At 39.5% G+C, this 11,513-nt stretch overlaps 1 protein-coding gene across 26 annotated transcripts in view; it reads right to left on the minus strand.

The window, feature by feature from the left end:
- The window catches only part of TENM3 (teneurin transmembrane protein 3), a 1,293,899-nt gene that overhangs the window by 23,141 nt on the left and 1,259,245 nt on the right, over positions 1–11,513 (minus strand). The gene's annotated exons all lie outside the window — the stretch shown is intronic.

Genomic DNA, 11,513 nt, shown 5'->3' on the forward strand with positions numbered 1-11,513 from the left:
TTCTTTTCCTTTGCTCAATTTTTACATTGCTTTCTTCACTCTGATATGCATTTTTGCTTTTCATATGTCTGAAGAGGGACTGAATGAGCCTGCCAAGAATGAAAGAGGTGAAAATAAGCTAAAGATGCATGGACAGAAATGATTTCTCCTTTTTTTTTGCATTTCTTATTTAGTCTGATTGAAAGAGACACTTCAGTGGATCCATAACTGCTCATTTATAACCTGCACATATTGCTTTATTTCCACACACTACATTTGTATTTGTATCTTAAAAGGTTTAGCAACTTGCTTGTGAATTCACAGTACAATTATATTGGGAAACCTGAAATATTAAACTATGACTTCCTTTGGCAAGACAACAAATTTTAAAAAAAACAAAAACCCCAAACAATAAAGAATATGGTGGTATGTCTTCCTAATATTTTGTTCTTCTAACAAGAAGAAAGCAAATGACAATTTGATTTATATTAGTAACTTTTAACTTATGACAAGTGGATTTAAAATTTTTTTTAATTATTGTTATTGTCTAAGAAGTGATAGCATTTTTCTTTTTTTCTTATCTGGAATATTGTTAAGCATGACAAAAAATGCAGCCAGGAGGATCTACCATCTCCTGGGGTACATCAGGCACAGCATCACCAGTCAGGCAAGGCAGGGGATTGTCCTGCTCTGCTCTGCACTGGGGCAGCCTCACCTCCAGTGCTGGGGCAGTTTTGGGTACCACAATGTAAGAAGGATGTAAAGCCAAGCATCCCAGGGAGGGCCATGAGGATGGTGAAGGGTTTGAGGAGAAGTTGTATGAGGAGCAGCTGAGGTCACTTGGTCTGTTCAGCCTGGAGGAGACTGAGAGGACAGCTAATTGTGGTCTCAGCTTCCTCACAAGAGAAAAGTGCAGGATCAGGGACAGATCTCTGTGGTGACCAGTGACAGGACCCAAGGGAATGGTGTGAAACTCTGTAAGGTGGATATGGTTTATATTGGAAAAGGTTCTTAATCTAGAGGATGATCAGGCACTAGAACAGGCTCCCCAGGGAAGTGGTCACAGCACCAAGCCTGAGAGAAATAAATAATTGTTTGCACAACACTCAGACACATGGTGTGACTTGTTCTGTGCAGGGCCAGGGCTGGGAGCTGGACATTGGTGAATCCCTTCCAATTCAGACTATTCAATTCAATTCAGAATATGAGTTTATGAAAAAAAGAAATCAATATTTTTCCAATCTTACAGAATTCTAAACATATGAAAAAAAAATTCTTCCTTTCTTTCCCCTTTCTTTCCGGCTTTATTCCTTTCCCCTCTCCCTCTCCTTTTTCCTTTCACTTGTCCCTTTTGATTTTCCTTTTCCCTTCTGTTGTGCCTAGCTCTGAGAAAAAAGTGGATAAACAGGAATTACAGAAAATAGATCCAGGAGTGATTCTAGGAAAGTGCTAAATTGAACTACAGCCAGAATCCCAATTCTGGACAGAAATTTATATGCCTACTTGTTTTTTAATGGAATTTGGGCAGAAAATGCAAACTCACAAAACCCCAGAAGTTAGAAGGTCATTAAAAGTATTAGTATCAGCCTACATTTTTCTGTCCTGTCCAACCATCAGACAACTCAAGCTTTTCCTGTTCCTTCATCTGATGGCTTTTCCACGGGGAAAGGGTTTTTACTCTGTTTTCATCTGGGGAAGCCTTATAAAACTGTTTGCACAGCTGGTTAAATAATTCAGGTAATGGTCTTTTATCTCAGCAATGTGGTCAGGACGAATTTTTTAGTCCAGGTTTAATGAAGAGATTTCCTCAGCTGGAAAGTGATTGGCAATTTCTCTTTTCACTTTATCCTGTTGTAACTGCAGCTCTTGAGGCTTTTTTGTCATAATGTTAAAAGGACAGTTTTCGGTCTTTTGTGTAAACTGGCATTCAGCACACCAGACGTGAACAATTCACTTAAATAGGCCTTTCTTGACAGCCATAACTCATCTGCAAAACAACAGGCACACTCTAAACAAGAATCACTGCAGGAAATGTGTCTGTTGGAAAGGGAGCTCAAAGGAATGAATCAACACCTTTTCCCATGATAGCTCATTCACTTCCATAGGGAGGTTTTGATGCTCATTTTCCACTTCATTGCACAACCAGACAAACAAGCTTGAGTTCAGTGTGCTGCATAAGATTGGCCACTTTCACAGCTCAGTCCAAAATGACTTTCAGGTATTTGGAGCCAGATATTTTGGGGGAGTGGTGTTTTGTGGAGAAAGAAGCAATATAGGAATTTACCACGCTGAGGATGCTTTACTTTTTGCCAGAATACTGCCAAACTTCTCACTCACTGCTGTACGGTACTGCAGTCCTCCATGCTGTGCTGATTGCTGCAGCAAACACCTGCCATGTATATTCTCTTCAGGAGCCACAAAGCCAAGGAGTCGCTCACAACTCACATGTCTGACATGCACCCTACGTGCACACGAACTTGCACAAATGAGCAGGGTTAATGAAGCCACTGCTTTCTGAAGAGCAGGAAAAACAACTCCTGTGTATGTGCCTGGGGAAGGGGTGCACTGGGAGCAGCAGCAGGATGTAGACAGTGTGTCTTACATGAGAGGGGATTACACGAAATCCATCCATTTTTAGGGATGGAGCAGCTTCCCAGGGTTGGGGGTGTACCTCAGCAGCTCACACTCTTTCAAACTGAGTGCAGCCAATTCAGGAGCAATTCAAGGGGGCTCGTTCTTATGAAGATGAGACTAAATTCAGGAGCTAGGCTGTTATCTACAAGACCTCAACACTCATCCCTCACTTTTCAACTTCCCTGTAATGGGAATTCACTGCCCCTGAGCCCTGTGGGATGCACAGAGGATGGATTCTGGATTTGTGAGGCTGTGCCAGCAGGCAGGGTCCCTAACCTCAGGGCTCCTCGGGGCTGCTGCCTTGTCTGTGTGTAACCTCCCCCACCTTTTTAGCTCATCTGTTACTGCACAAAAATAAACCATGTGCCTTGTCGATAGAAATAGCAGAGTATGGCCTTTCAAATAAAAGAAATGTTGGTATATATATACTTTGTGTGACAGATTGTTCCTTTCTGTAAGGTCTGCTTACACTATCAGAGCTGAGTGTACAGGCCTTTACTGAAAAAAGGACATAAGGCTGGTCTGTTTGGCCAGATATTTTGTTCACAGAATAAGCTGTAATGTTTTCTTCCCCTTAATTCTTATTTGATGGTAGGGTGGGGATTTTATTTAATTTAATTTTGTTTTTATTTTGAAAGGCAAAAACTCAACAAAGCTGTTTTTACAGGGTCACAAAAAGTGGACAGATCAACTAATTAAATTACATTATGTTTGGAAAACAAATTTAGTAACAGGAAAACAAAATTATATAGGTGTATTTTCTTTTCTTTTAGGTCAGTGGAATACTAAGATAGTAAACAATTATTGTTAGATTCAGGTTCTGTGGTTAATTTAGAATAACAACCTTATTCCTTCAGTGTACAAGTTACATCAAATTAATGCAAGCTTCAGAAGTGAGAGGCTTTCCCTTCTTGGGAGGAGACACCAAAGGTAAGACTTTAAACTGCATGTCTCTTGTAGGCTTCCTAGAGAGCTGATCAGTCTGGACTCATTGGGATATCAAAGAAGACCAAATCTCTTGATGGGGCTTGAAAATATGTTTGAATATAGCATGACTGAGCCTTTTCACATGCGGTCCTGAGTTCTCCTTCTACCCTCACCACACCGGGTTCCCTGTGAAGTATGCATGAAGGAGGGTGAGCTGCCTTGAGCCTAGCCTCCCTCACTTCTGTTTGACAAAGACAACCAGCATGGAACAAGAATATTAGCATGTCAACAACTGAACAAATGATATTGTGAAGCCCTTCATAAAGCCAGAAGTGAGATGGATACTTTCAGGAGTCTGGGCAGAGCTGACTGGATTGACAGTGCAGGACGTTTATTTCATTAATACAAACAAAATTGTTTATTTTGTGGTACTATCCTTACTTTTAAGTGCTTTCTGAAATCAGAGACATCACATGCTTTCTTGACAGAAATCAAAGCAATTCTTCCTTTTTTTATACATATAAGATGTAATAATATTGCTATGTGTCACCAGCATTCTGATTTTGATATTATCTTTTATTCTATGGCTTCTCATGTCTGCTTTTATTAGGTAGCCTAGTTTGAAGGAGAAGAAACAGTAACATTCAAGAATGAAGAAATGGGTAAATGTCTATTAGATGAGACATACTACTGCTATCAGAGCAATTAGGAGACACATTGCAGTTCTCTAAAAAATTTCACATTTGTATCTAATGTTATATATTAATGGATTATTTTTAACATGGTTGGTTTTTATTAAGCAGGATGAGTTTGAAACAGCAAGTTTGTGCTCCAGTGTTAGCACAAGTCTTACAAGACTTAATAATAAAATGTTGTATTATGATATCTACTGTAAAACTGACTTACAGTTCTGGTTTAGAAAACTGTGAGACATAACCTCTATTCTTTAAAGATAGAAATTGAAGGTAGAAATTTTAAAAATGTATTGAATGATTTATCTTAAGAAAAAATGTGGTAAGCAAGCACAGCCATCGCTAAGTTCCTATCAGAAAATGCACGTTGCATGAAACATGCAATTGTCTGTTTCAATCAATAGTGTTGATGTATTCAGTCGAAAGTTAAAAATGCCCCAAATTAAATATGTCAGTTTGATATTTTTACCTACAAGTTCTCTTTGGGTAGGGGGCATACTTAGCTTGTTTGAATAGAGAGGAAAAGTTTTAATTGCCTTCTGGCCAGCCTTGCTTCCATGGACCTATATGAAGATGTGAGAGAGGCTACTAGATCTTCAATTTGTGTCATTGAGAGGAGGAGAAGCAAATATGCTTTAAGAGAGAAATACAGGTATTGCATGCTGCACTGTGCCAGGCATGTGGATGCAGAGGCACTCATGCAAGGACTGGATATCCCAAAAATATTCCCAAAAAGACAGTTCTGAAACGATTAAGAACGGAGGGAATGTTTTTTGTTGCTTCAGTATAGCTGGTATGGGAAGATTAAAGACATTGCACCTGTATGTCACAGTCTGCAATCAGGTTTTGCATGTGATTCCACGAAACTCAATGCAAGAACATGATAATTGGCTAAACAAAAGTGCTTGAAGGAATATGGTTAATTATTTTATAACCACAACATTTTAAACTCATGAAGTAGCAGCAGTAAAAGCAGAAGGTACCAAAGGCTGTTGATAGTAAAAGGATAAAAAAATACCTCAAAAAGCACTACGATACCTAGGACATTCAGATAGTGTCCAGATCACAGTTTTGTACAAAGTTCTGGTATTTATAAGAAAGCAGAATCAAATTAGAATAAAAGCCTCAAAACTACAAGTAAAAAGAACCCTAGGCATTTTTAGATACTCGTACTACTGAAGTACAAATGGGATAGAAGAATGAACACAAATAGAAAAACAAATGTTACCGGAAATTGTACAGAAATAGTAATTATGAAAACTGGAATTTGAACTTCTAAATATACAGTAAAAGTGCAAGTGAAATGACAGTACTATTAGGGTATAATTTTCATCTGATCAAATTAAATACTTGCTTTTCAGCATAAGTTCCATAGACTTTTCCATAGCCAAATTTCAGTATTTTCAAGTCAGATTCCACAAGCAATGTATTAAGATGAAGCAAAAGAAAAACTGCAAAACACAATCTATCCTCTGTTGCCAACTATTGACAGTTACAGATGATGTGCCTGGTAGTCAGGGAAACTAAACAAGTCCAAGCCAGAGGCAATATCTGACTCTGTATCACAGAGTTTTAGGGAAATCACAGTGCTGAATGCATTGCTAATAAAAGCACAATATGCAAACTCTGCAGTACACAGTGGAAACACAGATTTGCTTGCGATTCTCCGGAGTCCATAAATTACTGTAAGGATTTCACATTCGGAATTATTTCACCACCTTTCCAGAATAGCTGGAAAGCTCATTAATTTAACTGTGGGAGCAAAGTAAACTTGCACGAACTGCGCTTGCTAATGTCACTCTCTTTGCGTCCTGGTGTGCCGCCTTGAAGACAAGGATTGAGTGGGAGAGAGAGGAGGGGAAGGAGAAGACAAATGAGCTCAGGACATGAAGTGTCGGGGGAAACACTGGATGGACTGTCAAGAGATACAAGAGGGGACTGCGAAGAAATTCACTGCCGGGAAAGGAAAAAGCAGGAAAGTCAAACACACCTTAGGGAAATAATGGGAGATGTGGGAAGGAGCAGGATACAAGGTAAGAAAGTAAGGAAACATAGTGGGAGGTCTGGAGAGCAAAATAGGGTAATGGAAGAAAGGCAGTGGATTGCCAGAGGGGAGGAATCATCTTAGTCTAGATCAGTTCTCTGCCTGCTGATACTGCTTCTAAAAGAAGAGGAAGAAAAATGAGAGAAAGCTGAAAAGAGATAAGGAACAGTGGCTACTGGGATTACTTCACGTCTAAGTAGAGCACAAGCAACCTGAACCTTCCAGAAGAGCTTGAGGCGGGGAAGGAAGACTTGTCATTTTACAGAGGAGCCTGCAGAGACACCCGGGCTGTGACTGCAGAGGGGCAGATCCCAGATGCCAACACTGGGCTGACCAGGATTTGTTCCAAAGCAGCTGAGGGGAAGGACTCCGTGTCTGTGAGAGATGGGCACAGTGCCACTCCCATGGGCACACAGACTGCAGCCCGGCCCCAGCAGGATGCCCGGGCAGCCAAGGCTGGCTGCTTGTCCTGGAGGGATGCTCCCTGCAGAGCAGCCTCTGCCAGGTCCTCAAGCAACCTAAGGAACACAAAGCAGCCACAGGCTGGCACGGCTGCTTGGCTGGCAGCTGCTGGAATGCCAGGGCTTGATGGAGACCCGGGATTGCAGGCTGCGGGCTGGGCCATTGCACAGGGGCACCTGCAAGGCTTTGTAGGAATTTGCTTCTGGTATTTCAAAACTTAGGTCAAGGGAAATTGCTCTTTTGGTGCGCCTGGCTTTGCTATCTGTATGTAAACTCAGAATGGAAACTGCTGCATAGAAATAATGCCATTTAGGGTAGCTAGGAAGTGTCACTTCTAAAATGCTAATATGCAGATAATTAGTTTAACTTTTAAGATTTATCTGTTTAAATGTTCATATTATGCATACATAATGTGCAGTTATAGTTAATAGTTTCCAGTTCAGATATCACAGAATTTTGTAAGAGAATTTGATTAGGCTGATTACTTTTATACCTTGTTTAATACTATAATTTCATTATAAAACCTAACGTTGGCAACTTTTAGGTTCATATGGCTCCATTGGTTTTTTAGTATGTATGCATTTTCAATCATTTTTGTAAATGCTCTGTTAATACCATTTTTATTCAGCAAGTTTTTGGACCTCTGAAAACAGGTAACAATCACTATGAATTTGAACAACAGTGCTTTAAAAAGGTTACACATTCCTGAAATACAAGGTGTCAGTTTTGTTCAGTACACTATTACCCTTAGCAAAATAGAAATTTACAAATCCATCTTGCCATAAAGATACTAAAAACCCCCAAGTCTGTAAACAAACGAAGAAAACAGACTATATGACACCCTAAGTAATTCACGCTAGTACTTACAATTTCACTGTAGAAACCAAAAAAGAATGTAAAAAAATATTCCTTTTGTGTGAGTCCTTGCCTTCTTCAGGGAAAAAGGAGACTAAATAAAATAAATTGCAGATTAATTAGTGTCCAGGCTAAAATTAATAAAAAAGTAAATTTCTTTTGGATCTGATATTAGTGTGATTTAAACTGTGGAAAAAAGCCATGAAAAGAAACAAGACCAAATGCTTTAGTATGTGCCAGAGCAGTGATTGCCAATTTTTGGGATGCAGTGTTTTTGCAAATATCTCCCCTTTGCACTGAAGTTCTGAAAAAGGAAAAAAGAAAGATTGAATCATTTTCATAAAGCTGCTCTCAAACCACTGAGAACCAAGCTGAAATAAGTTCTTTAGATCTATGCTCCCCTTATACAACCAGATTTGCACAGGAGAATAGGTAACAAAGCTATTCCTGAGTTGTTCCTAAGGCTGACATTTTTTATTAGTAAACCCACAGTATTTTTCCTCTGTGTATCTTCAGCCACTTAAACAGATGTGTGACAATCAAAAGGTGAAAAAACCCAGCTGCACTCAAAGCTGCTTGACAAAAGGCGTTTCTAGTCCATTGGACATTCAAACAGTTGAATATTTTTAACTGTGAGGGGAACAAAGTATGAATTCACCATGGAATATAAATTCTATCCTTTTCTCAAAATATTTTGAGAATTTGAGTAATAGAGTAAATAAAAGGCATAAATAAACTGTTGTATATTTTTGTTATTATTATTGTTGTTTTGTCTTTATATTAAAAGAAAACGCATTCAGCAATGAAGTTGAAGTATTATGCTATGAAGTCAGAATGATTTCATAATTTCTTATTCTTCACTCCATGTTTGAGGTATACCTTTCCATTTTAACAAGGGTTCATTGTTTTCAACAGAAAACATTTCACCTGAAAATGTTTTAGCCCATATTACTTACAAACATTAATATGCAGAAGCTGAGAGAGATGCTCACTTGTACATCATGTCACCCCCACACAAACTCTTCTATGATAATTCAGACTCCATCTATTTTGGCAATAATATCAGAAACCTCTTGAAACCCAGAGTCGTCAGATTTAATGTCACAAATCATCAGTACCAAAAAGTCACAATAATATTTGATCTTAGAATAAAAAGTGGCAAAAGAGTAGTGTTCACAATTATTTTTTCCTTCAGAAGGGAAATATACAGACACAGATTTGATGTAAGGAGATTTTATGTTCAAAAGAAGCAAGCAGCTATTTTGATTGATGGATGTTTTTAAGAATGCTGTTTTGGCAAGAAAAATAACACAGTGCCTTCTCCCTGCCCCTTATTCCCTGTAGCTTTACATAATCAGGACAATTTTTTATTTTTGGTTTTAACTTGTACAGAGCATCATAGAAAACATTACTGGAAGGGACCTTGAGAGGTCATGCAGTCCAGCCTCTACCTCAGGGCAGTATCTGTTCTTCCTGCACTGGTCCTGAAAGATGTCTGATCTGTTTTTAAAGACAGTCTGTGAAGGGCAAGGGGTCACTATCATTGTTGTCTGCTCCAGGGCTCCAAAATCTTCACCGTGAAGTTCCTCCAAATGTCTGATCTGAATCTTCCTTGTTGCAATTAAACAGATTACTGCTTCACCATGGCTACAGGGATGAGATAAATATCTTTGCTTCTGCAAAAGCCTCATACTCTTGCAAATTTGGGGAGAGTGAAATTGTCTAGCTTTTTCCATAATTACTTCAGCTTGGGAATTCTAATGAGACATTGGTTAGAGATAATTGTTTAGGAAGTGCATAAGCAGCAGCTTGGAAATAATACTAATACTTACTGAGGGGAATAGCCTGCCCTTTGGGCTCTTTGTAAGCCAGCTGGACATAACCTAACTCAGACCAGAAAGTCTGCATGAAAGCAGATCAGGTGTGAAAGACGGCTATTTACAGACTCAGGAAATAGCTGTGTACTTCATGACACACAGCACCCTAAATTCTCCCCATGATGAAAACTACAGACCTATCACCCACTGAACAGTGAATGTAACAGCCACTTCTTTTGCCATCACGCAGACGCCATTAAGATACATTCAGGAGCCACCGGCTGCTGTGCTACACCGCAGTAGGCTACGCAGAAACTACAGACAACATGGTGAGAAATTACTGCCATGATTAAAACTCTAGGTCCTCAATTAGCCAGTATAAATGCCAGCATGATTTAAAGTGCCTGCTGGACCCAGCAGATGCCTTAATTTCTGTACAGGACTTCACTGTTCCCCAAATTGACTGTCTTGCCCAACTTGCTGATTGGAAACAACTGGCTGTGTCTGTCACAGTTAAACACTGACTTTACTCTCTGTGGAAATGGATGGCTATTCCCAGCCCACCTGAAGCTGTGCTTTGGTCTCTCAGCATACAGGACAGGGCTAACTCATGAAAAGGAGAACACCTGCCGTCCCAATCAAACACTTTCTCATTCCTCTCTGTACCCTTGCTGTGTTTCTGTGTCCTCTTGGCAGGACCTAAAAAGATACACAGCAGATTCACCAAAGCACAATTAAATATTACAGATGTGTGCTAATGCTTTGGGAAGGTGCCCGCTTCCAAAGCCCTGCCAATTTACAGATTATTGTAAGAATACCTTAAAACTGGCAGCAGTACCATCCCACCTGCTGTCTTTGTCAGGGATCAGCATTTCTAGCCCTGTCTCCACTTCAGGACACAATATGCAGTGAAGCAGCACCTGCTGCTCTTGTGTCTCTGATGGGCATCTGTAAAGGCTGGTGCTCAGAGTCCTCCTGCACACAGCCTCAGCCAAATGTACACTGACAGAAATATGAAGTTATCTCAGAACACAGATGTTTGGCTTTGCTGCCACTGCCTGACACTGGCACTTTATTTTCTTTATCATGTGTGTTGAATTGAAAGGTTTTTCTTAGGCCCTGACCTTGGCAGCAGTTGCTACTGCATTTCATCATAAAGATATGAGAAAAGAAGAGGGGGGAAGAAAAAGAAGAGAGACTTACTGAATTTTCATGATGCCCTTTGTAATCCTGAATAGTTCAACTAGAGGCCCGCTTAACAGTTTTACTTATCACACTAACACTACATCTTCCACTCCTTCATAGATACCTTTTTACTCAACCTCATAGTGTCTTTCATGAGAGTTAAAAATACATATATTTTTCCAGCTGGCAGAGACAATTGAAAAAAAAAAATCTGTGTTAATTCTACATTAACCTTTTTTGAAATAATGGTTTCTGTTTTAAGCTGCGTTTTTGTTATGTTTTGCTTAGCATATCATTTAGCAGTTCAGATCATTTAGAGATGAAGTTGTCTAAAAAGCCTGTATGTGAATGCTCTGGTTCTACTTTATAGTTTATCTATAAATTGTCATGATCTTCCTTAGTCAATATAATTGAGGATTCTGTAAAACGCTTTGATAATCTGTCTGCTATGAACAGGCATTGATGACTTAATGAGTGTAACACAGGCTAAAGCAATTCACTGGAAAGATTTTTTCTGAGTGTGGTAAAATTACAAATCCTACTGTTCCAGCAATACCTCTTGCTGTTGTGTTTGCACCTGTACATGACATGGTGCTGGTGGTTTCTGTGTTTTCAGTTTATTCCTACAGGAATGACACTTCCCCCATGGCCCACATTTCTTTTCTCAGCTTCCTCCAACTGAGTCCACCTGTGTGAAAGCCTGCTGTTTTGTCCAGGAGATCCTTCCTGCATACTTGCCACTCAGTGAAACACAACCTTTTACTACCCACTCGGATGTTATTTTTGGGCGAAAGACCATGCAGAAATGCTTGTACTTAAAAAAAAAAAGAAAAAAATAAAAAAAAAAGAGCAGCGAAGACGAATTTCTTGTCAGTATTTGCAGCAGAAGAATGTCAATCTCTAATGAGCAAGTGGGAT

The sequence above is a fragment of the Sturnus vulgaris genome, chromosome 4 (assembly GCF_052056855.1).
Source record: "Sturnus vulgaris isolate bStuVul1 chromosome 4, bStuVul1.hap1, whole genome shotgun sequence".
In the NCBI taxonomy this organism is placed as follows: domain Eukaryota; kingdom Metazoa; phylum Chordata; class Aves; order Passeriformes; family Sturnidae; genus Sturnus; species Sturnus vulgaris.